The following is a 5882-nucleotide window of genomic DNA, read 5'->3' as shown; positions in this document are numbered from 1 at the left end:
CCCCCCCCCCCCCAGCCAGTCAGCAACTGGGAGGGAGTCCCCCCATGGCTGATTGTGCTGACTGGGGGATGTGGGGGTGGGAGGGGAGAGGTCCCCCACGGCTGATTGTGCTGACCTGGAAGCAGCATTTCCTCTAAGCTGGGTCTAAGAGGGAATGCTGCCCGGAAATGTCAGTGGCGCACTCGGAAGAGCCAGGGATGTGCCTAGAAGTGCCAGCGACATTTCTCCTGGTGCCCCCACTCCCTGGCCAGTGCTCTCAGAGTGGGGCTCCAGTGCTCTGGCCTGCCCCCGCTGCCCACCACCTAAGTGAGGAATGCTGCTGTGAGGGGGTGCACCAGTGCTCTCAGGGGGTACATGTGCACCACCATGCACCCCTACGCATTGCCACTGAACCTCCCTCAATCCTCCACAGAAGGAGCTGGTTGCTGCCCAGCAAACATTAACAACAGCTTAATTCTGCCTTGGGATGCGATGGAGGGAGAGCTATTGGGCACCTACAGCCTACTGGAGGGTTTGCTCCTGACTTAGCTCCTCATTGCAGTACCCTGTGCTCTTCTACTGATGATGAACCTGCTATTATTTGGGTTAACAAGGATGGATCTTACCACTCATGGAAGGGTGAGGTGGTATAAAGGGGGTTCCTGCACTGTTCTCATGCAGGCAGCATCATGGCACAAGGACTTTCTCCTGGATTATAAAAATCCAGCTTCCTGTTATCCCACAGGTCACTTTTCAGTAGGGAAGAGAGCTCTCTTGTATGTTTGTTGTCAACAGTCTTTTGAAATAATCCATCTGTTTCCCTTCCTTACAGCATAGTCATGTCCATCTGTATCATCTCAGAGCAGGCTCTGTTCCTGAGCTGTCTGCCTTCTCATCAGGTCTTTTCAACATCCCCCAGTGATGTTCCACTCCCTGACCCCTTCCTGTTAACTTAAAGTAGTTTTCTTTGGCTGCTTCATTCAACACCTATTTTAAGTTCCTTCTGACACTGTGTTAATTTATTTTAAAATCTGCATTAATTTACTAGTCCTATCTTGATAAAGGAGTTATCAATAGATACCTCCCATTTGCCTTTCCAATGAGAGGGCTTGAAGCAAATATGCTTCCTATGGGATAAGCTGGATACCGCAATGCCCCTTTTACAGCCAGGTGACCTGACAGGCTATTTTGACTACCAGTCAACTCTTACAAAAGATCCCCATTAGCAAAGATCTTTATTCTGCTTTGGTGTGTAGGGTTTCTGATAAGTTACATTCACCAAGTCATTTGTTAATATCTCAACCTACGAAATTCAACAGGATTCATAATGGGGACTATTTCTCAGTGCTTTAAGTGTCCCATGTTAAAAAAAAAGGCTCATATAATGAGTGACATTTTCCTAGCATATTTTGGTCTAGTATAAAGGTGCTTATAAAGGTGCTATAGAAGGAAGAGATGCCATTTCACACATGCCAGAGCCAACCTCTGAGGCTGGGTTATTTTTCCCTGAAGTTTGCTGTCTGTGGCTTTGGCCTGCCTGCTCCAGATTTTAATTCTCTATTCTTGATTTCCTAAATGATCTTGGGAAGTCATATGCTCTTCATAGGCATAGTTAGTCTTTTGCTACCCACCCAGTGCCATGGAGACAGGATTCTTAAAAGGAGGACTGTGAATCACACTGAATTATTTTAGGGGGAGAACTCAGGACCTTCTAGCCCACTACTCATTATATTACACTAAGGGTAATTGAGAAGCAAAAGCCTTCTAACCAGAGCCTGTGTGTCTGAGATTCATTTAGGAATTTGCTTAGGCCAGCTCAGGAAATGAGTATTTGTCTTTGAGAGAATCCAGTGCACCTTCCTGAGCTGAGGTTTCCAAAGAGTCTTATTTCTGTCAAAACTCAGTGGATTTTTTTCACAGGGATACTAACAAGTCTGTATCTAACATACAGAATGATCTTTTGGCCAAATTTCAGCCTTCTATCTGTATTCGCTTCTGTGCTGAAGCTGTTCATGTAAAGGTCAAGAACATTTTGTAATAATGGAGGATGTGTCTCCTCTTGTATTTTCTCTGCAGCAAAGCTGGTTTAGCTCAAATAACTTTATTTTCTCATATACAAGGCACCCCAGAATAAGAAAATGCACTTTGTTTTTTGAAAGGTAGAATGAAAAAAAAAAAGATCTTAGTAGTAGTAAGCGACTGAGTAGCAGCAGCTAGGGAGCTGAGCCCGCTCAGTGTTCTGCTCCTTATAGATCACATGCAGACATTACTTTCACTTTTGCGCAGTAAGCAGAAGCAGCTGGAGGGCTAGGGACAGAAATTATATATAAACTGGTACAAGTGATTGAAAACTGATTCAAATCTGTAACACAACAGAAGTCCAGTGCGCGTAACCCGCTTTCAAAATGGCCAGAACTGGTTTAAGGCAAACCTGAATGGATGTAGTGGCAGACTTAACTGATTTAGGTTAAATCTGTTTATTTTCTCCCTCAGATCCCCTCCAGATTCAAATTAACTCACAGCCCCTCAGCATCCTGGGATGCTTTACACCCCCCAACCCCTTCCCCCATCAGGGTGGGTGGGCTAGTTTTGGCCCAAGCTGTCTGTTCTAGTTAGCATGGAGGCATACTCTAGTGTCCCCAGCTTCTGGCATGGGCTACTGTAGGTATGTAGCTGCTTTTCTGGAACCAAAAGTGAATGTCTGTTCACTTGCTTATTGGTTCAAACTATGTAGCTTAGACTAACTTGCAAAGATTGAATCAATTTAGCCTCAGGCTTTTTGACTCTGTACTTAGCTTTATTGTATTTCCTCATATATATTGCACAATCCAATTCCCAGCAGCTGTTTTTTTTCCCCTTGAAAAAAGGCACATTATATGTGAAAAAAATGGTATTAAAAATTTCTGCTTTTGGCATGCACCATAAGGGGCAAATTATAAGCTAAAATATCTTGATACCCCAAGAAGCAAGCACAGCCAGTGTCAAATTACACTACATACAGAGTAAATCCATAGTGTATTTAGGATCCATCTACAGTAGTTGTTCTCAACCTTTTTGGACCCATTTGTAACATCAATGGCCAGTCCTGACCCAGTGCCCATTACTCCTTACCCGCTGCCTCCTGCCTAGGCCTCAGCCCCTTAGTGTGTGGGGCAGGGTGTGTGTGTGTGGGGTGGGGCTATGTGTGGGGCAAGGGGGCCCCCAAGCATCCCCTCACAGGCTGGAACCCTTACAGCCTGCAAGGGAAAAGCTAGTTTCCCACATTTTTCTTTTTCCATTTTTAAACTTTGTCGATCCATTTTTAAAGATCGTTCATGACCCTTTCATAAATTCTTGTGGCCCACTTTTGGGTCGTAACCTACGGGTTGAGAAACACTGATCTACAGCATATTTAGGATCTATACGAATGAAATGTGAAGAGGCTGTGGAGTGAACTCTAAGCATCTAGCCCAATTTTGGTCCTAGTACAAAAGTCACAGGCTGGAGGGTTGGGAATTACTTCTGGTAGGTTGACACTGGTTTCTAATTCTATCACCTTCCTTACTGTTTGAAGCTGCTTCTGAATTCGGTATCAAGATACAATCTTTATTAAAAGCACAATTTTCTTTTCCATCGAGAACATTAAAACTAGTTTTAGAACACACTAAATCAAGTTATGTTTTATATAATGATGAAAAGGGGATAACATCAACAACAAACCATTCATCTTTGGTCCAGTGGTCTCCAGATTTGTGAGATAATTTCATACAACTTATTTGCATCTATCCAGGTGTTTGTGTCACACCTATTATCATGTGCTACGTATCACATGGTGTGGGGTTCAAAGGGTTGATGAGAGAATCCTCTAAATGCTGAACATGAATAATTGTGGGTGAACCCAAAAAGATTTTGATGACCTGCCCAGCTAACCAGGGGAAATGACACATTCTTCATCATTTTAAATCTCTCAAATTGAGATGGGATGTCTTCCTAAAAGATACTCTGTAGTTCAGCCAAGTGGTTCAGCTCAAGAAGGTGCACTTAGAGATTGATAATTCTATTACATGAACCTCTTGGTATAACTCTAGAGTCTGCATCATGAAAGAGATTAAATAAACTGACGTCCATTTCTGCTTTAACATCTATGACTACTGGAGGTATATATTAACTCTTCAATGTGAGAATTGGAAAGGTTAATAAGAATCAGCTTCCAAGTTGTATCATTTGGATCAGCTAGGAAAATCAGATAGTTACTCTAGATAGTGGGGTTTTGGTTCTTGTGAATTTATCTTGAACATAGAAGTGTAGAAAGTGCACGTGCGCGCGTGCGCGCACACACACACACACACACACAAAAGACAAATGCGAAGAAACCTGCCTACATTTGTTAAAGCTCTCAGAAAATGTATGTGAAATTTGTGCTTGAAGGGTAATTTCAGTTTGGGGTTTTAGCAAAACCATTTATAGAGTTGGTCAGAAGCTATCTCCTTCTTGCTGTAGAAAATGTGTGTGTGTGTGTGTGTGTGCGTGTGTGTGCATGCATATATGTGTGTATATATATATATATATATATATGGAGAGAGAGAGACAGAGACAGAGACAGAGACAGAGAGAGTGAGTGTACATGCAAATATATACCCACATATATGAAGTTTGCCAGAAATCAGAAGTTGTAATATTTGGATGAAAACTGAATGATTTAGGTTTGGAAATGCCTCTTACAGGGCTGACAGGGACCCAAGTTTGGGTGCTACATGCTCCCATTCCCCTCTATGGGCAAGACATCCAAACTAGACTACCTCTCTCATAATGCAATGCAGCACCTCCCCTCAGTGAACTGAAATGCATCATAGCAGAGACTTTTTCTATGGTGTATCACACAAGATGAAATCTTGTGGCCAGGCAATCGAGGAGGACCATGTTAGGGGGTATATGACCTAGCATAAGGCATGGAGGTGGTGTTACAGAACCAGAATGACTGAATGAATTAGAATTGAGGGGACAGTTTAAAAAAAGCAAACAACGCCCCCCTCCCCCCATTTCCTATTGCAAATAAATATATATAAGTTCACAAACAATTCTTTGTTGAAGCTATTTTGATTATATATTTTCAAAAATCCACTGTTATTTCACCCATCTCAGGACCAGTAGTTGTGCCTTGTAAGGCTGCACAAAGCTTGAGTCCCTGATTCGATTCAGCAGAGATTCAGCCTGATTCAGTGGCTGAATCTCTGAATCAAAATCGAATCAGAGGGCCCTTTAATCTCTCCGAATCAAATCGGAACCCTCCGAATTGATTCGGAGAGATTCAGAAAGATTCGGCAAATTGGACATGGACACAGCTTTAAATGTTTTTTCTACATACCTCTAGGTAGCAGGTGGCTCATGAATGCTACAATGCTGGGGCTCATGGAGTGTCCTCCAGAACCATGGGGGCCCACTTCTGGGTCTGCTGCTGAGCACGCTGGGGAGCGCGCCCCAGAGCCAGAAGTCACCAGTCTACTTCCAGGTCTGCCGGAGAGCACGCTGGAGGCCCCCCCTGTATCCCCTGTCTCAGCGACTGGTGCCTCCAGGGTCAGGGAGGGGGCACCTGGGGTCTCGCTGCAGCTGATTGCTGAGCCAGGGGGCACGGAGAAGCCCCCCAGTGTGCTCCCTGTTGGACCCAGAAGTGGATCAGGTTTGCCGCTGCCCCCTCCCCCACAGTCCTGTGAGATGCTCTGCCCACCCCAGCATCGCAGCATTCATGAGCTGCGCCTGGTACCTTGAGGTATGTAGAAAGAATGTTTAAAGTTGTGTCTATGGCCAAATCGCTGATTCTCTGAATCAGCATCGAATCATAGATTCACAGATTCATAGATTCATAGATGTTAGGGTCGGAAGGGACCTCAATAGATCATCGAGTCCGACCCCCTGCCTAGGCAGGA

The sequence above is a fragment of the Alligator sinensis genome, unplaced genomic scaffold (genome assembly GCF_000455745.1).
Source record: "Alligator sinensis unplaced genomic scaffold, ASM45574v1 scaffold239_2, whole genome shotgun sequence".
Classification (NCBI taxonomy): Eukaryota; Metazoa; Chordata; order Crocodylia; family Alligatoridae; genus Alligator; species Alligator sinensis.
Note: the sequence above shows the minus strand (reverse complement) of the source record.